Here is a 23,523-nt window from a genome sequence, read left to right as displayed (position 1 = left end):
GTTCTTTTCTACCATTGTTTATACAGACACTGCTGGTTTACATTGTTACATGTTTATTAAAGAATCTTTTTTTTTTTTTTTGGTTCTTTTTTCCGGAGCTGGGGACCGAACCCAGGGCCTTGCGCTTCCTAGGTAAGCGCTCTACCAGTGAGCTAAATCCCCAGCCCCTATTAAAGAATCTTTTAAGGGCTAGAAAGATGGCTCAACAGTCAAGAGTACTGACCGCCCTTCCAGAAGACCCAGACCCACTTGTGGCTCACAGCCACCTGTAATTCTAGTTCCAAGGTATCTGGTGCCCTTGCCTAGCTTCTGAGGGCACCGGGCGAGCATGTGATGCATAGATATACATGCTGGCAAAATGCTCACAAGTGTAAGATAATTCTAAGAGAGGGCTTTAACAACACAAACAGCCCAAATTCCCATTACTTCTCTCCCTGATTACTCAGATTAATCATCAACATCTTTACAGTATTTTTTTTTCTTTTTTCTATTTTTCGGAGCTGGGGACCGAACCCAGGGCCTTGCGCTTGCTAGGCAAGCGCTCTACCACTGAGCTAAATCCCCAACCCCCTTTACAGTATTTTTAAGAGCATTGTGTTTTGTGGTGCATTTTTCTGAATACACGTTGCAAATATTTTCTTGTGTTTGAATGTTTCTTTTTGTACTTTTGGGGGCTGGGAATCAAACCCAGCACATCCACATTTTCACCCTCTGACTCCTGTTCATGTTGGTGCAGGGCTTATCCTCATACCGCTGCTCACACTTCCTCTTTCCGGCCCTTCTGTGCCAGTGTGGACAGAGTTTCTTCCACACTTTGTTAGCTCTTCCACCCACCTAGAATGAATTTGGCATCTAATGTGAGGCCAACACCCCCCGCCCCCGCAAACAGGTAATCAATTTTCATAAGATATTGATTTTTTTTAATATTACTTTATTCTTGATGGAAAAGTCTCTGCTTCTGACTACAACATAGTTGTAGTCTGTCTCGGTTAGCCCTCTGGCTACCAGTGCTCTGGTACCATTTGGAACAGGTTACTTTGACTTTCTTAGAAAGTGTTTTCCTACTTCTGATTGGGAAATTTTATTTGCTTGTAGCTGGTCTTCGCTACTTTGTGGGTTATTATTTTTGCCACCCTTTGTCTCCCCTGGTCTTATCATTAGATAAGAGAGAAAGAAGGAGAGAGGGGGAGGAGAGAGACAGACAGATGGACAGACAGACAGATTCCTGAATCTAATTTCTGTCCTTCCATTTCTTCTTTGAGCACAACTACAGACAAACCACAACCATCAGCCACCAAACCTGCCCCAGCATTGATAGACCCTATGAAAAGTTCCTAGAATTCTAAAAGTCATAAAATCACAAAAACTATCTGCACCTGGCCACAACACCCCTCTGGTGGAGCATGAAACAAATCATAGTCAGTTGCTAGGACAGCCCAAAGCGGCCTCATATCCCCACACCTGGGATTAACATGAAGCACATTTTTATAACAACCCTGTGTTTTTTTTTTAAAGAACCAAAATTCTCAAAACTGTCATCCTTACCTTTGTTTTTAAAAGTACTAAAATTACTAAACGCTGCTTTGGCTGTTTTTCTAATAGAAAATTATAATATATTTAAATCCTGATTGTCCTTCATGTATACAAGTGTGTGCATATAAACACACACACACACACACACACACACACACACACACACACACACACAATTTCTGCAGCGGCCGGGAAGTCAAGCAGAAGCCAGAGTAGACTGTGTTCAGATACAAAGCGACAGACTGAACGCAGGAAGCTGAGAGGGGTGAAAGCAGGTTTCTGCTCAGTTCCCTCTCCATTTATACAGCCCAAAATCGTGACCAGGAAATGGTACCACGCTCAGTGGCTGGATCTCCACAACTCCGTTCAGTCAAGGCAATTCCCCACAGGCATGGTGAACTGGCTGGTTTTGAGCGTCAACTTGACACAAGCTGAAGTTATCACAGAGAAAGGAGCCTCCCTTGAGGAAATACCTCCATGAAATCCAACTGTAAGACATTTTCTCAATTAGTGATCAACTGGGAAGGGCCTAGCCCCTTGTGGGTGGTGCCATGCCTGGGCTGGTGGTCCTGTGTTCTGTAAGAAAGCAACCTGAACAAGTCAGGGGAAGCAAGCCAGTAAGTAACATCCCTCCATGGCCTCTGCATCAGCTCCTGCTTCCTGACCTGCTGAGTTTCATTGGTGATGAACAGCAATGTGGAAGTGTGAGCTGAATAAACCCTTTCCTCCCCAACTTGCTTCTTGGTCTTGATGTTTTGTGCGGGGATAGAAACCCTGACTAAGATACATGCCTAGAGAGGCCATCTCCCAAGTGACTGTAGATTCATTCAGTCTGACTGACAACTAAGACCACCCATCACAAGTCCCCAAAAAGAAACAAAATGAAATGCCAAGCATCTTCAATGATTATCTATATGTCTACTATCAACATAGACTAGAAAATTACATGATTTTAATTTTTTATGCAATTTATGTGTATGTCCTAGTTTGAATTTCACTAAAACATTAGGTGAGACAAGACTGAACATGAATTACCTTTATGTGCAAAGGGGTTCCAACAATTTAAAAACTTTACATAAAAACTTTGGTATTTTGATGTTTATGTTTGAAATATAACACAGCACGTGAAGCCAACGTTAGATAAACCTTATCATGGGCCAGAACACCTATCAGGATTCCGCAAACATGCTCTTCAAGATGAATGCTAAGAACGAACCCTGGGACGTATTAATATTACTATCCCTCGGTTGATAAATTAGGAAATAGAAGCCCAGAGAATTTAAGCCATCCGTCTGCAGGTACACAGCCAGGAAACACAGCACCAGGCAGCTGGTGTTCACCATGGAGGCAGGCATCATTACACTGACCGTGAGTGTGCCCTCGATTTCAGAGACCATGAAGGTGGTAAATCTTGTCTCAGAGTACTGATTGGCAGCTTCAAGATCAGTCAGCCATGAAGCTCAACTGACACAGATGAAAGTTAAAGTACCTGCAGCTCAGAACTGAATACACATTACGGCTGTTTTCAAGTGCTATGAAAACTGTCTTGATCTGCTCAGGGCTCCTACGGCAAAGTGCCAGAGGCTGGGTATTTTACAAAGAAGAGAAGATTTTTTTTTTTTTTTGGTTCTTTTTTTCGGAGCTGGGGACCGAACCCAGGGCCTTGCGCTTCCTAGGCAAGCGCTCTACCACTGAGCTAAATCCCCAGCCCCGAGAAGATTTTTAATAGCAGGTTTGGTTGTCTGGTAACCATTGCTTTTTGCTTCCAAGGTAGTTGCAGTGTTAGTAAACTTTCCACTCCAGTAACTATCTGAAATTTATCTATGAGGAGAAAAGGCTTATTTTGGCTCCCCCATTTTGGAGGTTTCAGTCAGTCGTCGCCCTGTGATGAGGCAGCCCAGCGTGACAGGAGTATGGCACTGGACAGAGAACATCTGCTCAACACATGGCCATAAAACAAAAGGGAAGAAGGAAATGGCACAATCCCACAGTCCCACGCGGGGGCACACTCCCAGCGATCCAAATACCTTTTATTAGACCCAGATTCTTAAAGTGCTAAGCTGGGAGGTCAAACCTTTATCACAAGAATTTGGGGCATTGTTCAATATCCTCACCAAGCCAGACATCTTGTTCCCACACCGGCAGGAGGAAACAATATGGTGGAAGATGATAGACAAAGTATACCGAATATGACAAGAAACTCTATTATCAAACAAAGGACTCATTGACAAGGAGGGGGCCCTCAAGACCTAATCACTTCTTCAAAGCCCCAGGTCTTAATGATGTTACACTGGCCATAAGGTTGAACACTTGAAGTTTGGAGGGGACACAGTCAAACAATAGTACTGTGAGCAAAAGTATGAGTTCTTAAGAAACCAAGAAAGTGTGGGAGCGAACAGATGTTCCTAACGTTAGGCCTGACAAACCCACTGTTAGTCCTTAGTTGCTGCTCTATTGCTGTGAAGAGACATCATGACCAAGGCGACTTTTATAGGAGAAAGCATTTAATTGGTGGCTTTCTTACAGTCTCGGAGTCCATTAGCATCATGGCAGGGAGCATTTGGGCGTGCAGACAAGCCCAACAGCAGCAGATGGAAACTGCATCCTCATCTGTGGGCAGAGAGAACCCTGGGCTTGGCATGAGCTTCTAAAACCTCAAAGCCCACCCCCAGGGACACACCTCCTCCAACAAGGCCACACCTCCTAATCCTTCTAATCCTTTCAAATAGTGCCACTCTCTGGTGAGTAAACATTCAAACATATGAGCCTATTGGGGGGGGGGGTGATGTTCAAACCATCATATCCACCATTAACTAAAAATCTCATAAGGTGAAAATGCATTTAAATCACTAATCCTTACGATTTTAAGCCTGCCCAGGACATATTAGCCTATAGTTGGGAAGAATTGTGAAGCAAAAAACAAAAAACAAACAAACAAACAAAAAAAAACATTGAAAACCATTTTGGCAGCATGATATTGAAACCTGTTCATGAGAGCACTAACGACAAACTGTACCACAGAGAGAGTGGTTTCAGTGTAAGACTGCACAGCTCCTGGGAGGCTGCTGCTCATACCACAGCCAACATGTCAAGAGAGGGTTTATGTCTGTCCCCATTCTCAAAATGTAAAACTCAAGGTTTAAAACTCACAGTGCGCTATCTTCCAAATGCATACCACTTTCACAACAGTTGAAAAATCATAGGACAAAACTTCAGAAGTCAAGGCAGTCTGTGTCCACATCTGTATGTATAAAACAGAGCAGGTGAAGACTCAGCTGGAGCTTGCTGCCAAGCCCGAGGACCTGAGTTCAATCCCTGGTACTCTCATGGTGGAAGGACTGACCCCTGCAAGGTGTCCTCTGACTTCTGCACTGACGTTGTGGGATGTACACCCACATATACCCAAACACACAAAAGTAAAAGTAAGTTTCAATGTACGAAGTTTTTAAATAATATGTTACAGGCGATAAAGACAGGACCATCGTGTGGCATGGTAAATGAACTTGGTGTCGCTGAGTTTAGTCAAAGATATGAAATGAGGTAATGTTAGAGGAATGGAGAAGCAGCTGCTGGTCAAGACCGTGCATGCCCAGATCATGCCAAGCTGAGGATAATGAAGCGTGCCCATTAGGTTCATCTCAGTGTGGCTGGCTTACGAGGCTGTAAGTCTTCTACAGTAAATGAACAAGGTTTGAGTTACAGCACATGGCTGCCTGTTGGGTGCATCAGCAAAGGGAGGGAAGAGTCCAGGAGTTAACCGTTAGGAAGAAGAGTCAAGATTTTAAATAAACATCATCAAACACATACTTTGAATCACACCAGGGGCTTGTAAAGGTGTTTTAAAATTTAAAAACCATCCTCGTGGTACCAACTCCATGCAAACAATACTGCCCCATCTGCAAAGATACAAGCAAGTTTTTCAAATGAATGTGAAATCCAGATATAAAGAAATCTCACATCAGATGCTGTGCTGTCATGTTGTATTAGCTATGGCTGAAGTGTCTGGAGATTATTAAAAACATGAGAATAGAGCTGGGGTGCAAGGTGCCCCCAGCTCTGTAAGGTGATTGCTCTGTAAGCATGAAGACCTGAGGGGCTTGGTCAGGGAGGACTAGGGGGTTAGGGTGGATGAGAGAGCGCTTGTGCAAGCATGAGTTCAAATCCCCAAACCCAGTTTTAAAGAGCCAGCTATGTTCATGCCAGCATCTGTAACACAGCACTCCTACAGGGAGAAAGAAACTAGAGACAGGAGATTCCAGGAAGCTTGGGGGACAGCTAGGCTGGCATTCACAACCTGAAAACAACAGAGACCTGGGCTCCTGCAAGCAGGGTTGTCCTATGACCTTAAATACTGGGTGTAGCATGAGCAAGCTCCAAATTTACACACACACACACACACACACACACACACCCCAGATGCACACACATATGCCAGATACACAGACATACACAGACACACACACACACCAGATACACACACACACACACACACACACACACTCAAACCAGATGCACACACACAATAAATAAATATTACAAATAAAACTAAGAATTCTATCAGGGCATTTTCTGAGAACTGCCTTTAAAATTTTGAACTTAATTTTTGTTTCTAGAATTTTATTATGTGTTAACTGTTATGGAAATTCTTCCTAAAGGTCTCCAAAATAGCACTAAAGAGACATTCCTTATTTTTAAAAACGAAAGGAGTATTCTGTGGTTTAGCACACAAAAACTAATTACTCTTAACCCCCAATAATGACAAACTAATCTGGAAATTGTTCAAAGTAAAAATAAATACTTCCTTTCAAAGAGAAAGAAAAAAACTTTTAAATAGACAATGACCATTCATGTAAATACATTCTTTACTTCCTAAAATGTATGGGGTGACATTCTTGTTAACAACCAAGAACTGAGTAGCGTAGTGTGGAGGTTAACTATTCTTAGAGTTCAATTAGAGCACCACGAAATAGATTCTAGCTTATGACTTTCTGTAGTCTAGATCTTAAAAACAAAACAAAACAAAAACAAAAACAAAAACACCCCACAACTCTTGCATTACAGGATTGTTTCTCAAAGCCTTGGTTTCCAGTGTTCAGAGGTGACACCTTAGAGCATCACAAGGGCTCTAACGTCATTGGTGGATTCCTCTGAGTGACATATTTTAGGGGATATTAGGAAGTAGTGGGAAATTTAGGAGGTGGGACTAATTAAACAGATCACTGAGGATTGAAGGGCACTTTCTCACTCTCACTCCCCCCTCTCCGTGTGTGTGTGTGTGTGTGTGTGTGTGTGTGTGTGTGTGTGTCCCTCGCCCTTAATTTCTCTCTCCCTCTGTTTTCTCACATAGGCTCCACCACGACGTTCTGCTTCACCACAGATCCTTAAACCACGATGCCAAGAGACCACAGGCTGAAACCTTGAGCCAAAGTATTTCCTCCATTAGGTTGATCTCTTCAGGTCTTTGCCTCAGTGACGGAAAGGGGACTTCCGCACTAAATGAGATCATCGCAGCACGGTTCATCGCAGCATCCACCAAATGTGTTGATTTTATAAGTGAAAGGTGAACGTGACCCTGGAACTAACTCCAGTTGTAAACAGGTACAAAACCAACCTACTGTCAGGTCCATCTACTGTCACGTGACCCAAAGAGACACAGCACTCAGCCACGTGTTTATTCACGTGTTTTATTTGGCTTGAGGTTTTTTGTGACAGGGTCTGTGATGGTTTGTATATGCTCAGTCCAGGGAGTGGCACTATTACAGGGTGTGGCCCTGTTGGAATAGATGTGTCACTGTGGGCGTGGGCTTTAAGACCTTCATCCTAGCTGCCTGGAAGTCAATCTTCGGTTAGAAGCCTTCAGACGAAGATGCAGAACTCTCAGCCTTCTGCACCATGCCTGCCTGGATGCTGCCTTGCTCTGGCCTTGATGATGATGGACTGAACCTCTGAACCTGTAACCTAGCCCCGATTAAATGTTGTCCTTATAAGAGTTGTTTTGGTCATTGTGTCTGTTCACAGCAGTAAAACCCTAAGACAGGGTCTCACTATGTAGCCCAGGTTTGTCTGAACTCAAGCAAGGTTTTCTGACTCCATCCCCCCAGCGTGAGATTATAGAAATACTGTCTAACCCCTGTATCTGTTATCCCCTCACGCTGAATGCTTTGCAAAGAGGAGAGAAACCTAGTTCCATATTTTTTTTTCAGGGAAAGAATGTGAATCTCACATTTTGAGATAGTCGGTGGGAACAAAATCCCAGGAGCAGTCCAACCATTTCTGGATGCTCCTGGAACTCAAAACCACTAACCTAAAACCTGGCAAGCCCTCCTGAGGATACTGCTTTCAAGCCATACCCACAGATGCCTCAGGGACTAGGTCTCTAGTCATCCTACTCAGCCCCCCAACCCTGTGTACCCAACTTCTATAAGAACATCCTGGGAATATCAAAGACATCATAAACTCAACATACCTAAGTCCAAACATGTGGTTTCTTTCCCTCAAACTGGCTTTTCCGTTACCATGTAGTTTGGGGATTGGTAGCCTCTGCCAGGAAAGCAGACTGGCTAGGAGAAACTTTTGTTATGATCCTGATAAAGTCATCCCCAGGATCTATTAAGGGCTAATTCTTGCAATCCTCCTTTTAAAATGTCGCCCAAATCTCCCCGTCCCCAATGTCTAACATCATATTGGACAAGTCTGGGGGGGTTCCACTACCATAAGCCATCAAGTGACTCCATTGAGATGACTCCAGGGGTGTGACAGGCTGTGGTCTTTACTATCACGTCCTTGTCAGCGACTTGTGCCTTCTCTCTTCCTGACTACTGCATACACACACACACACACACACACACACACACACACACACCACAAACACAAACACACACACACACCACAAACACACACACACACCACAAACACAAACACACACAGACACACAGACACACACACACACACAGACACACACACACCACAAACACACACACACAGACACACACACACCACAAACACACACACACCACAAACACAAACACACACACACACACCACAAACACAAACACACACAGACACACACACACACACAGACACATAGACACACACACAGACACACAGACACACACACACCACAAACACACACACAGACACACACACACACACCACAAACACACACACACACACCACAAACACAAACACAAACACACACAGACACATAGACACACACACACACACACACACAGACACATACACACTCCCCTTCTTCTCTTCTGGCGCACTGACTTTGTGCTGTGTATCTTTAAGAAAATGTCAAAGTCTAATTCTGCAACCTTCGCGTCAAAGTCTAATTCTGCAACCTTCGCGACCGAGGAATCCCACTGCTTTTTTTTTTTTTTTTTTTTTTTTGGTTCTTTTTTTTGGAGCTGGGGACCGAACCCAGGGCCTTGCGCTTCCTAGGTAAGCGCTCTACCACTGAGCTAAATCCCCAGCCCCCCCACTGCTTTTAAAATCAAGGCTCAAGTCTGGGCTGGTGGGTATGGGTCAGTAATAGATGCTTGTCCAGAATGGATGAGGCTCGAGATTTGACTCCCAGAAAAAAAAAGAAAAAAAAAAGACTTCAGCGTTTAACATATTCTAGGCCTTGGAATGGCTAATACTAAAATCCTAAGGTCAATTCTCAGCCCCACTCATCAAAAGAAAAGCAAAGTGTTCTGCGTGGTTCAGCATACCCAGACTCTGTTTACGGAGTTCCCCCAGCCGTTTCAAGATGCATCCTCATAGGGACCCATGGTGCCCTCTTCCTGACCTATGGGTTTGCACACGCCTAGGTAATCCCTTCTCATTTGCTATCAGCCAACCAAGAGCAAACCTCTGTCTCTTAAAAATCAATAGACATTGATTACAACTTAGAGACCCATGGTCAGTGGGGTAGCTCGGCAGCTCTGAGCCAGGCTGGCCTACTCTGGGGCTGGGTTTGTTCATTTAGCAGAGCAGCTGTGGCCTGGCTGGTGTCTGGTGGTTACGTGGCTGTTAGTGAAGGTGTCGTCGTGGGGACAACCTGCTTGTGTGTCTCCTCTTCCCTCGGCCTAGCCCAGCTTATTTATATAACAGAATCAATTCTCAGGGAGCGACTCATCATCGCTTACTAAAGCTGTCGCTCAGCACGGACTCGATGTTACTCCTTCGAGTCCATAGACTAACAAAAGCCCTCTAGAGTCAGTCCGGGAGGGAAGGGGAGCAGAGTAGATATGTCCGGGGAGAGGGGCTGCCATGTGACCTAATTAAAAAGGCAGAAATAACTGTAAGAATTTTCGCAGTCAGTCTGCTACATCGTCCTTCAGATTTTGCCTGGAGATAAGATTCTTCAGGAGAACCTTGCGAACTTCCTGCCTGGAAAAAAAAAATCACACCATGCTATAAGGCTCGCCCCTGGGAACTCCTTCTTGGCGAGTGTCACAGCTGGAATTGCCCGTGTATTTGTGTGGTTTGCCTATGGTCTGTTCCCCCTTCTCCATACTGATTGCCCAGGAACAGAAGTAGAGAGAAAGCTCACCTCTCTTTGTGCTAACCGTGATATTTCTAGCTTCTGGCACAAAGTAGCTCCTCAATAAATATTTATTGATGAACGGTCATACTTCCCATTTGTTACTTTCAAAAGATGCTCTGTCTCCCAATACATTTTTTTTAATTTATTTTTAAAAAAATCACCTTGAGGATAGGGATATATAGCTCAACCGTATATGTAACATTTTCTTGGTGTATGTAAAACCTAGGTTACATTCATATTACAGCACCCCCACCCTCTCCCCAAGTATCTAGTTTGTGAGTAAAACATTAAGAGGACATTGCACCCTATGTGGAGCAGAGATCATAGGCGATAAAATGACTGTTATTGCATTCTGTGATCTGGAACAGAGGAAGGATGGTAATTTGGTATTTAAATAGAGACTCCATTGACTTTTAACCAGGCATAGTGGCACACATCTTTAATCCCAGCATTTGGGAGGCAGAGGCAGGCAGATCTCTGAGTTCAAGGTGAGCCTGACCAACCTACCAATTTTTAGGGCAGCCAGAACTACACAGAGAAATCCCATCTCAAAGCAAAACAAAATAAAAAATAGCCTCCCTTGGGCTTATCAGCAAGGCCAAGCGTGATGGCTGAAGCTGGTTTTCAACTTGACACAGCAAGAGGAGGGAACTCAGAGGAGGGATGGCCTCCATCAGATTGGCCTGTGGGGCATTTTTGTCATTGTCACTTGGTGCAGGAAGACTCAGTCCACTACGAGTAACACCGTCCTTAGGGAGGTGGCCCAGGGTGTATAAGAAAGGTAACTGAACATAAGCCTAGGAAACACTCCTCTGTGGTTTCTACCTTAAGCTCCTGCCTCGGTGTCCCTCACTGAGGGACCGAGTGGAAGCCAAATCAACCCTCTCCTCCTCAGGTTGCTTTTGGTCACGGTGTCATATTGTAGCCACGGGAGAAAACTGATATTTCAGAATAAGTGAAGGTGAGACTACAGAAAACAATCTGAGAAACAAAAACTTTCCAAATCAGAAAACGCCAGCGTTGGAAAGAAGATTAGGAAATAGTGCTATGAAGCAGGAAGCGGCCAGTGGTGGCTGGAAGATCAGGGGGACGAGGGACAAATGCAAAATGACCCGTACATTGGAGAGCAGCAGAAGCCCGAAGAGGGCAGTTCTGAGAGAAAGGGCGTTCTCAACACTTACACGGCCACCTTCTCCCCACGGCAAAGCCTTCCCTTATGGTTTCTGTGTGAATGCTTCTGGTCTGTAGAGAAAATGTCTGAATAGCTTTCCCCCTCCAAATATTCATAACCTGAATACTGCTCCCTCAGAGAGCTTGCTCCGATGTTGAGATTAGCTAAACCTGTCTCCTTGGTCCAGCTGTATGCCATGCCTGCCTCCTTTTTATCTGTATATAATAACCACAACTCCCTATTCTATATAATAAACTCGCTGGGCTGGTTGGGGAGAGTTGGGGAGGGATGGGGAGGGATGAGGAGGGGGGAGGGGGGGAGGGATGGGGAGGGGAGGGATGGGGAGGGAACGTGTCATGAAAGAGAAGCTGACTTCTGCCCATAGCCAGTCAGTTGCACAATGGGTTTCTCTAATAATTGAACTTGGTGTTTCTATTCATTATATCTGCATTTTTTGGACCTAGATATATTCCTGTAAACAGATTCCATCATTTTACTGCTAAAATACAACATGGAGGGTTTTTTTTTTTCTCTTGATGTTATCTAGGGGACAAAGAAACTGAGTATTCAGAAGATTAAAAGATTTACCTACGTAGACTCTAAGTTTCCCTCCTATTCCTTACTCTTCCATAGGAGCATTTATTGTAATATATAAACGATGTTCAATACATTGAGCTTTTAATCCAATGGGACATTTTATCACCTAAGAAGATGCACTACTTATACAAAGAATAGATGCACAGAATGTTAAATTTTTTGAGACATTTCAAAGTTGTCATGGTGTTTAAGTTGGCACAGCTACAAAATGCTCTGTTGTGTTTATACATCAGAGTAGCTTGTTGGAGGACAACTCAGTAATTGTACGCACCCAGAGATTCTTCTAGAACAATTTAAAAATAAACAACCACCACCAACATGGATGAGATCTTGGCTGTGATATTCTAATCTATCTCAAGGCAATGGTAATCTCCCCAAACATTTTAATTACATATTGTTTATTCTGTGTGCATGTGTTTATGTGTCTGTGTGTGGGCATATATGCTACAGTGTCAGAGGTCAGAGGTCAGAGGTCAGAGGACAAATGCAGGAGTTGGTTCTCATAGGTGGGTCCCAGTGAGCCAGTCCTGTGCCCTTTACCTTCTGAGCCACCTCACAGACCCTGCAATGTTGGTCTTTTAGGGAATGGATAGATGGCAAAAATGATCATGAATTCTTCCCCTCCCTGCATCTACAGTCTTGTAAAATGCCCTACAGCGTATCCATAGGAAAACTGGCCAATTTCTTCACTCACAATGTGGACTTAGCCATCTGAGTTGACTTTTCCAATAGGACATTAGCAAATGTCACACAAGTAGATCCTTGAAAGCCATTTGTACATAAACGCCTGCTCTCTTGAGATCCTAAAACTCTTCCACCACATAATGGGAGAGGTTAGGATTGACTTCTAGAAACTGAGAGGCTAGGGAGTGTTTGGTTTTAGACCCTGGAACAAGGGACTGCATGGATATTTTACAAAGCAGTCCTGCCCTTCAGATTCTCCCAGCATCCTTCAGTCCCTACCTGGCATACCCTGCCCCGAAACCTGAACTTTCCAGCCTGGGGCTGTGCTTACCTTCCCCCAGAGGCTCTTTTCTATTTAATCCAACCATGCCTGCTCAACTACACCCTGGCCAGCAGTGGTAAAGTCTACATAGCTGGTAAACAGCATGTGGCTGGCCGCCATCTTGGTTGAGGGAAGTCACATGACTCATAGCAGCCATCTTTGTTATTGTCACTGCAACTCCAATTTTACGCAGGTGGGTCTAGTTCATTCCTGGTGGACACAGAGGCTACCTACTGTTGCGCTTTATGAAAAGAAAGAAAAAAGCCAGAGATGTGTTTGGTGAAGGCATGATATGGTGTGGGGAAAGCAGGTGCCTCTGTGGGCCCATGCTGAGGCATCCCTTCCCCTGAGGAAGGGATGACAATATAGTATAGAATAGAGTTTATTTAGGGAATGGGGAGGGGAGTTCAGGGGGTAGTAAAGACACAGAAAGGCAGAGAGAGAGAAAGAGAGAGGGAGGAAGAAAGGGGATGAAATGGGGAGGGGAGTAGAGGATAAGGGGCAAGAGCAAGAGGAGAAGAGAACAAGAGAGGAGGAGGCAAGCAGTCCCTTTTATAGTGAGTCAGCACACCTTGCTGTTGCCAGGTAACTGTGGGGCCGACCTACAAGGAATGCCAACACCTACTGTGTTTTAACCTCACAACTGGGTCCCATGGTCTCATCATCAACTACTGTCATGAGGGTGGACAGAACCCCCTCTAATGAAAGATGTAACTTTTTACAGTGATCTTACCTAAAGGAACTCACTTTACAGTGATCAGTAGTTAGATAGAAAAAGATGTAAATTTTAAAGTTTATGTAAAGTCTGACGATACAAAAGCTTCTGAAGGTTTGAGGACACGAAAAACTTAGATGGTTAAAGTGACTTAAGGTACCATGGGAGGAACGAGAATGCTTCAGATGTCTTTCCCCCTTACTACGCTACTGCTGTAAACGTCAAAAGGTTCTCGTAAACTTCAGGGAATCCACTCGAACCCTCCTCTCACATCAAAAAATGGACTCCACATAAGTGCTATCAATTAGCAGCCTGTTTCCCTCCCCACCTCCCCATCTGCCTGCTCCTGACAGTGGGATCTATTCCCTTTTCCCTGGTCCTGGGACCCCACCAACCCCCAGACCATGGGCCTAAGAGTTTCAAGAAGAAGGTTTTCTCCCTAAACTCCTTAACTTTATCTTCTACCCCAACACACACACACACACACACACACACACACACACACACGTTCTAGCATCCTGCCAAGTCCAAATGTTTCCTCAGAACTGCTTCCAGGATGGCTCCCATGCAGTTACCCACAGGTACTCACTCTGGCCCGGATTCAGACTGCTTTAACTGAGCCTGCACACTCCTGCCCCCCGATTATTCCATGGCCTGGACCGCAGTGAAGTAACCTCCTCTTCTTCCCAGACTTGGCCGACAAGCAGACATTCCGGCTTTTTGCCCACCGCCATCCTCCACCCCATAACGATGACCCAGTGTTAGCAGGAAGTATTCACTGATGATCATGTTGTCCCTTATTCATTTACTATCAACAAAAGACTGGGATGTTTGATTTCAGCCCAGGTCAAGGGGCAGGTGCCTATTTTACACACCAAAGCAGACCTGGAATCCAGGTTCTCCCAGTATCCCTACATCCCTACCTGGCATACCCTCCCCTCAACCCTGAACTTTTCTGCCTAGGAGCTGGGCTATCCTTCCCCTGGAGGCTCTTCCCTATATAATCTAGACATTTGTAGACACTTGGTCTCGCCTTCTTCTCCTTCTCCTTCTTCCTCCTCCTCTTCTGTCATTCTCTCTTCTCCCTCCCCACCCCCCCAAACCCATGGCTATGTCCATGGCCTCCTTCCTTGGGGCCAGTGAACTGGTCTGAGAGCAGCTTCCCAATAAACCTGCACTTAATATAATCTAATCTGGCTTGAATTGGCTCATTTTACTGGCAGAGAAATAACTTACCAGGCAGTATGGTTGCAATTGAAGGATGAGCTATCCTAACGGAGCCCCCAATACCCACAAGCTCCCAGTGTATCTAGAAGCTGGCCACAAGCCCCTGAGAACTCCCCAGCTGAGATCACTTCAAAGTACTGAGTCACAAGCTCATGAGCTATAGAAATGGCTGGTTTTTGAGGACACTAAACTGGAAGACAGTTTGTTACACAGCAAAAGCTAACTGACACAGTTAAAAGTTACATTGTTTAGTGAGGATTTTGGATAAAAACCATCTGAATAACTAAGGGTTCTAATTACTATTTTGTAACTGCCCTAAAAAACCTAAGATACTATTTTTCTATAAGATTATTACAATCTGATTCTAACTGTGGTGTACCAATACCCATTGTAAGTACAGGTTCCAAATAATCTAGGCTACAGATGGTTGGGCTGTGAACCAGCTAAAAGGAGTGCTTCCTTTGCCCTGAGATTAGATGCCCTAATGTTAGTGGGTTTTGTTTTTGTTTTTGTTTTTTGTTGTTGTTGTTGTTCTAAAACTGTGGGAAATAATGGAAGCCTGTCCTTGCTGATATTTTGAGCGTTCTAGAATGTCCAAACAGATGCTCTCAAACTTTTTTGTTTTGTTTTGTTCTTGTTCTTTTATGTTATGATGGTGCAAAAAATGATACGCTTTCACTAGAAATCCTTATTCCAGGTTTGCATTTTGATCTTTTTCTGGGTCAGCCATATGTGACAGAAGACTCTTTCTCCTGTCCCTGAAGGATGCCAGTCACAGCCCATGCAGACCATCAGAAAGGAAGGGATCCTTTCCAGTGTACTCTACTAAGTTATGGGGCAATAAATTCTTTTTCTTTCTTTCTTTCTTTCTTTCTTTCTTTCTTTCTTTCTTTTTTTTTTTTTTTTACTTTTGTTGTGTTTGTTGCTTTCATTTTCAACTTCTGCTGCTTTCCTCAAGACAGAATTCTATTGTTATAAATCAGGGACCATGGGGCTATTCAGGGTTTTTTTTTTTTGTTTTTTGGTTTTTGGTTTTTGTTTTTGTTTTGTTTTTTTTTTTTTTTGGTTTCCAGCAGAGGAAGCCATCGGTCTAGATGACACTGGTTCTTGCTCAATAGAGCAAACATCAGCAAGACAATGGACAATGGGAATTGGCAAGACCTGAATCAGTAGCAATCAACCTTCTGTTTGGATTGATTTACATATTAAACCCTCACTCTCTGTGTGTTACTGAGGGTCACATGTCTGTTGAAAAATAAAGCCAGATCCCTGGCTATCTCTGCCATTTGGCTGGACCCTTGTCTAATTCTTTTCCTTTCTTTTCTTTTTACTTTCCTTGTAGGGTGGGGGACTTGCCACAATATGTTTATGTTGTCCTGCTTTGTTTATATCCTTACAAGAGTCAGCTTTTTCCTTACACCAAGAGACTCCCAACAATCAAACTCAGACCATCAGGCCTGGCAGCAAATGTCTCAACTCGCTGAGCCAGCCCCAGTTGTCTAAATTTTACCAGGAATCATCACTTAACTGAGCAGACAGCTTTCATAGCAATCTAGTCTCCAAGTTAGCAAAAACCATCCACGTTTGTAATAAAATATTTAATATGCATTAAATATTTAAGGTGTGGCAGTCTTACACAGTTTCTAATGTCCAACTGACCAAAAAAATGTCTTGGTGTAGATGAGCAATACTAGGTGACTGTAAGCTTTGAGATTGGTTGATTCTCCGGGTGTGATCCTAGGTTATCTTATGATCTTAGGTTATCAAGAAAGGAACAATGCATTGTCCTCCTGTGAAGGTTAATAGACACATTGTATCTGCAGGGCCCAGCTCCAGAGTGTTGCAAGCTGAGTACCGGTAGAACACAGAGAATGTAGCTTTTTTAGCATATGTGAGGCCCTGGGTTCAAACCCTAGTACAACCAGAAATAGAAATAAATATAAGTAAAACAGCAAGCACTCTTCTTCTAGAACCTCCTAATCCAAAACAAACCCTTCTGTAATGAACACACTCAATTTGAAGAGAATATATCTGAATCAAATCTCTATTAAACACATGGGAACTGCATCAAATATCTTTCCTGAGCTTAATCTTTTGTTTTTTCTTTTCTATTTTTCGGAGCTGGGGACCGAACCCAGGGCCTTGCGCTTGCTAAGCAAGTGCTCTACCACTGAGCTAAATCCCCAACCTTCCTGAGCTTAATCTTATGTTTGATTCCCCGTATAAGCTGGGAGTACAATATGTCAGCATATACCTGCCACTGAGATCTTCTAAAGGTTAACTGGTTTGCTTAATTTCCTTTTTAAACAATAAATGCTATCATTATAACAACCATTTCTTAACTCATTTATTTGTGTCTTCTGGTTTGGTCCCCAGCTCTGAAAAAAAAAAGAAAAGAAAAAACAAAACAAAACAAAAACAGCATCTTAGGGCTGGGGGTGTGGCCTAGTGGTAAAGCACTTACCACTACAATACCATATTTACCTACCATACCTTACTTACCTACCACAGAAGACCCTGGGTTCAATCCTCAGCACTAGACACGCACAGAGAGAGAGAGAGAGAGAGAGAGAGAGAGAGAGAGAGAGAGAGAGAGAGAGAGAGAGAGAGAGAGAGGAGAGAGGTGTATTGTATGGGAAAAAAGCTTTCTCTCTGTTTACATGCATACACCCAGGAGAAACTCGAGGATAGGTAATCTAAGGGTCTGTTCAGGACTTGGTATTCACTTAGCCTCTTCACAAAGAATCAATTTATGCAAAGGCAGAAGACAAGGGAACAGGGTTTAGGCCCTTTGTGGCTGCAAGGTAGGAAGGGAAGGAAGGAAACAGAAACTGGGTCAGTACCTGGGCATATGAACATGGGCATCATCAAAGAGTCTGAGCTGCAGATCACCTGGGACCTGATGGTGCAGCTGGTTCTCAGACAGCTTCACAGCCAAGAACCCCAAGGCTCCACTAGAAGATTTGAAAAACAGAAACTAAGACTTCAGCTCCTGCATGTAAATGGAATGGAACCTTCCAGAGCCGTCTGTCAGGCTCTTTTTCACAGCAGAGAAAAGCCAGAGAAATGGAAAGTTGGTGACTGGAAGTTGCTGCCACGGGACAAATGATGGTGGATATCTGAAGAGGCAGGCAGGGACAGCTGAACCAACTGCAGTTGCTTGCTTCCTGAAGGAACAAACAAAACCAACACATCTTTTTCTAGGGCAGTTGTTCTCAACCTGTGGGTTACAACCCCCTTGGAAGCGAACCAACCTTTCCCCAGGGGTTGCCTAAGACCATTGGAAAACAGATATTTACATTACAATGATAGCAAAATCAGGGTTATGGAGTAGCAAGATTATTATTCAATCTTGTGGTTGAGGGTTACTGTAACATGAGGAACTGCATTGAAGGGTCATAGCATTAGGAAGGGTTGAGACCCACTACGAGAAAGAGAGAGAGAGAGAGAGAGAGAGAGAGAGAGAGAGAGAGAGAGAGAGAGAATATGAATGAATGAATCTATCAAATGGCCGTGTTAGCAATGCCTTTAAGTCCCTGTCCTCAGGAAGCTGAGGCAGGAGGATTGTAAGTTCATGAGCAGCCTAGGATATATAGCAAGTTCCAGGCTAGATTGGAAACTTAAAGTCACTCGAGTTGAATAGTGTTTTCCTGCAGCAGGCAAACACATGAAGGAGGGCTTTCTTGAAGTGGACACAGGTGAAAGGCTCAGGCAGACTTGGGAAGGAACGTTTGGCTGAAGGGAGGTTCTGTTGAAGCAAGCACATGAAAGGACATGTGATGAAGTTTTTGTTAATGACATGTATGCATTGGTTTGTCTTATATTGTGTAGTCAAGCTCTATTTGTTGGGATTCCATAGAGAGAAACACAGTAAAAAAAAAAAAAACTTTTGGTGGCATGTTATAGTATTTTGTCACTTCCTTGATCTTGGACTCAGTGATGTCAACTGGAGGCAAGACCCAGGGAGGACACGTGATGTTTGGAGGGAGTATAAAAAGGACTTGAGGGCATGATGGGGTCTGATCTAGGCTTGCTTGTAGACGTACAGAGTGTACAACACTTGCCTGGGCTCGAATCCTCACCAAACCTCAATTTGCTAGGAAGGGCACAGCTGAGAACTTTTCCCGGCATTCTTCCCTGGTCCCTCCTGCCGACCTGTGCTGTGGCAGAGGCCCGGCTGTCTCTGCTATGTAGTGCAACCATTGCTGATTCCTGTTTGCTGTCCCAACTCTACCTGCTGGTGTATCCGTGAAGTGTTTGCAGGTGGATCAAGCTGTGGCTGTTAACCTGTGAACTCAACTGCCGATTTCCAGACAACACAGATGGGAGTTGCTCTAAAGAACCTTTCTGAACAGGTCCACTCCCCCTCCCCACCCCATATCCTTTATTTTTCACTACCCCTGGTGTGTGGTGGGCTAGAAGGGAGGTTAGTGTTTAAGAAGCATCATTAAAAATAGATGTTGAAAAAATTAAAATCACACCATGCCAGTATGGGGTGGAGCGAGGGTGGGAGGATAAGTGAATCTCATCCAGTCTTAAGAGAGAAAAGAAAATCCAGTTGTTGGCAACAGAGTGGATGAAGCTGGAGGACATCTATGTGAGAAGCCAGGCACAGAACAACAAACAGCACATGAACCATTTTACCAGAAGCCCTGCTGGTGCAAGTTAAAAGACAAATTAGTAAAAGGCAAGGAAGGAGGAAGCGGAAAGACTTTGTTGACAGGTGAGTTCTGTCCCTGTAGAAAATTCACTGAATAACAATGAAAATGACCAGGTTTGGTGGCACACACATTCCTTTAATCGAAGCACTGGGGAGACAGAGGCAGGTGGACCCATGTGAGTTCCCGGCCAGCCTGGTCTACAGACTTAGTTCTAGGACAGCCAGGGCAACATAAAGAGACTTGTCTCAAAACAAACAAAAAAAGAAAACTAACCCCTGGAATATAAGATATAAGGATAAGGATGCAGGATTGCCATATAATGGTAAGTAGAATGTGCGACTGCTTTCCCACACAGCAGGGATGATCAACTGGAGTCTGAAGCGAGAATACAATATGCTCCACAAACACCTTATCCCCAAAATGAAATAGTTACGTTTAAATTACTAAACTACATCCTAAACTATGGCTAGAAAACTGCTGTCTTCAACAAAAATATGTATTTGAATCTCTAAACGAACATTGCATATAAAATATGGTTTTGAAAACTCCATATTAAGATGCCAGTTCTTGGGCTGGAGAGATGGCTCAGCGGTTAAGAGCACTGACTGCTCTTCCAGAGGTCCTGAGTTCAATTCCCAGCAACCACATGGTGGCTCACAACCATCTGTAATGGGATCTGATGCCCTCTTCTGATGTGTCTGAGGACAGCGACAGTGTACTTACATATAATAAATAAATAAATGTTTAAAAAAAAAGATGTCAGTTCTTCCCTACTGGATCTGTAGATCCTATACAGTTCCAACCAAACCCCCAAGGCTCTTTCATAGATACTGACATAATTCCTTCTAAAGTTCACTCAGAGAGGCAAAAAGACCCAGAGAGGCCACCAAAAATGCTGAGGAATGAAGTTGGAGACTTGATGCTGCCACCTAAAACCTTCCTATAACGTCTACAGAGACCAAGACACTATTGCTGGCAATACCGTATGTAGACAGATTGAGAACACAAAATACAGTCGTGAAGGAGACCCTGCAAATATAGTGACTGAACAGTGCTGCCACAACAGATACAGAACCTCACACAGGAATGAGTAAACCAGAGACAGAGAACACACACACACACACACACACACACACACACACACACACACACACACACTTTATGCCTTTCACAAAAAATGAACTCAGAAAGAACAGACAAAACCCACCACAAAAAACTCTAAAACAGCTAGAAAAAAACATGCCAGCCCTTGGTTTGGATGGAAAGGTTTTAACTACAACACAAACAACAACAACAACAAATGAATAAGAAAGACTTCATCAAAATGGAAAATATCTGCTGTTAAAGACATTGCTATGAGGAGAAAAAGACAAACCAAAGACGGGGGGGGGGGGGGGGGGGGGCGGAATGGCGGAATATGTTCTTAGTATTTAAAAGATACTAAGTATCTAAAAGTACTTAGTATCTAAAAGAACAAAGAATCTTAACAACTCAACCACAAAAAAATTAAACATCTAAATTTAAAGATGGTCAAAAAATCTGGAAATAGAGCTTTGTAATTATGATTATAGAAAGGATTCCTTCACCCCCACATCCCACTCTCTTGCCTCTACCCCCTCACCCCTCACTCCCAACCCCTTTCCCACCTCCTCACCCTCCCACCCCCTCACCCCTTACCCCCACCCCTCCCTCATCTCCTCACCCCACCCCCTCACTTGCATACTCTATCTCACCCCAATTCACAACTCCACACCCCACCTCACACCCCCACCCCCCATCGGCTATGGTTAGGAACCTTAAGTGGAGCCTGGTTCGTCCATGTGACCCATGTTATCACTGGTGACTTTATAGAGCAGGAAAGTCACCATCACAGAAGGTCCTGTGACAGCTGGGACAGAAAGATAAGGGCCTGTGAAGATAAAAGTGCAGATCAGAGTTGGGGAGACTCCGAAATGCTAAGCTGCTGACTACAAACATGGAGGCAGAGCCCTGGGTCAAGAAATGCAGCCTCCTCTAGTGGCTGGAAGAGAAGAGAGGAGCTGGGTCTCTCTCAGTGCTGGCAGCAGTAGAACCCTGATAGGCTGTGAATTTAAGCCCAGACATCTATCTCAGACCTCTGACTTCCCAAGCCAGAAAAGAATCAGCTTGGAGTGTTTCCAGCTAACTTAATCTTGTTCCCCTCAAATCCTAAGCCAAGGTCTTTAGAACGGACGCTGCCCCTGGTTATATCTAAGAAAGTGGTGTGCTCCTGACATGCTACAGTGTTTCCTAAATTTACTGCAATTGGTTCTACCTGAAATAGGAAGGCCTTAGAGTCTGCAGACTAGACTACCTGTGTGGAATGCAAGTTCCTCTTACCAGCTCGGTGGGCTATGTTCTTTCCCATTGCCTTTCTGGGGGCAAGGCAGGGTTTAAGCTCCACCTTTCTGTGGGCACGGCAGGGTTTAAGCTCAGTGCTCAGCTCTGGCCTTCAAGACTGTGACTTTTAGTGTTTACATCCTAAGCCATCATCTCTCCAGCTCACCCTTGGCCAAGTGTCTTTTTCTTTTTTTTCTTTTTCCTTTGCTTCTTTTTGATTTTAGAAATATCTTTGTCATTTTAGCTGAATCCCTTTTTGAAAATATTTTATATTTCTCATTCATTTTCAAACAACTGTTTGATTAAAAAGATTCAAAATGACGTGACAAACTCTTTAGTAAAGGGCAAAAATGAAACCCGACAGGAGACGCAAGCAAAGCTACACTTGAGTAAACATACATGGACCGAAAAGCATCTGTTATAGAAAAATATTAAAAAGAAATAAATACGTGAAACACCAGTCAACTCAAGAAAGTGGAAAAAAATAAAGCAACTGTCTTAGGGTTTTATTGCTATGAACAGACACCATGACCAAGGCAACTCTTATAAGAACAACATTTAATTGGGGCGGGCTTATAGGTTCAGTCCGTTATCATCAAGGTGGGAAAATGGCAGCATCCAGGCAGGCATGGTACAGGAGGAGCTGAGAGTTCTACATCTTCTTCTGAAGGCAGAATATTGGCTTCCAGGCAGCTAGGATGAGGGTCTTAAAACCCACACCCATAGGGACACACCTACTCCAACACTCTCTAAAAGTGCCACTCCCTGGATGGAGTGTGTACAAACCATCACAATAATCAAAGAAGTGGAGGAGGAGGAGGAGGAAGAGGAGGAGGGGAGAATGTATAACTAAAATTAAAGTCAGATGCCATGGTGCACACCTTTAATTTCAATGTTCAAGAAACAGAGGCAGGTGGCTCTCTGTGAGTTTGAGACTAACTTGGTCTACACAGTGAATTCAAGGACAGTAAGATGCCATCTCAAACAAAAACAGAAAGAAAGGAAGAAAAGGAGGGAAGAAAAGAGGTACAGCTAGCAATCACACCTACCAGCTTATTAAATGTATGGATAACATGTGATGTCACCAGAAGAAAACGGAAAGACTCCATTGGCAAAATGCTCAAGAGAACAAAATGCTTAGAGCCAAACCCAGCACGAAACATGTAAGGTCTATGTGGAGGAAATGACAAGGTTCACTGAAGAAAATAAAACCAACTTTGCAGCGAATTAAGCAGCTATCCGTGGTATATCCTTAGATAAGAAGTCCCAATGCTATATGACTGTTTAGTTTAATTTTTGTCTGTAAACTTAAAGCAATTCCAGTTAGAGAAGTTCACTCTCAAATTCAGAAGGGAAAAAAAAAGCTTACACATAATCAAACTTTTTGGTTTGGGAAATAAAGATATGACGATAGGAGATTCTACCAACAACTTGGCAAACTAAGAAAATACAGTGGCTTTTAAAACAAACGATTATTGAAAAAATAGATACTAGGCTACTGGAAATGAAAAGACAGCACATTCTTATTGAAATGAAGATTTATTTAGAAAGTGGTATTTTATATCAGTCTGTGGGGGAGAGCCTATTAAAATACACTGTCCTGGGATATCACCACATACTATGAACAAAAAACTCCAGAGGAATTAAACAGACATTTTAAAAATCATAAAAGTATTCAAAGAACACATACAATATTTGTGTAATCTTAGAGAAGGGAGG

General features: G+C 43.6%; 1 long non-coding RNA gene across 1 annotated transcript in view; it reads right to left on the bottom strand.

Annotated features, from left to right (window-relative positions):
- The window catches only part of LOC148000307 (uncharacterized), a 55,882-nt gene extending 34,580 nt beyond the window's left edge, over nucleotides 1-21,302 (bottom strand). The window contains exons 1-2 of the long non-coding RNA XR_015642046.1: nucleotides 21,242-21,302; nucleotides 17,629-17,952 (exon numbers count right to left, since the gene is read on the bottom strand). This is a non-coding gene — a long non-coding RNA (uncharacterized LOC148000307). The remainder of the gene's footprint in view (nucleotides 1-17,628; nucleotides 17,953-21,241) is intronic.
- Between the last annotated feature and the right edge of the window lie 2,221 nt (nucleotides 21,303-23,523).

Source organism: Rattus norvegicus, chromosome 17, assembly GCF_021556685.1.
Source record: "Rattus norvegicus strain SHRSP/BbbUtx chromosome 17, alternate assembly SHRSP_T2T, whole genome shotgun sequence".
NCBI lineage: Eukaryota > Metazoa > Chordata > Mammalia > Rodentia > Muridae > Rattus > Rattus norvegicus.
Note: the sequence above shows the minus strand (reverse complement) of the source record. Positions and strands in the feature narration are given on the sequence as shown.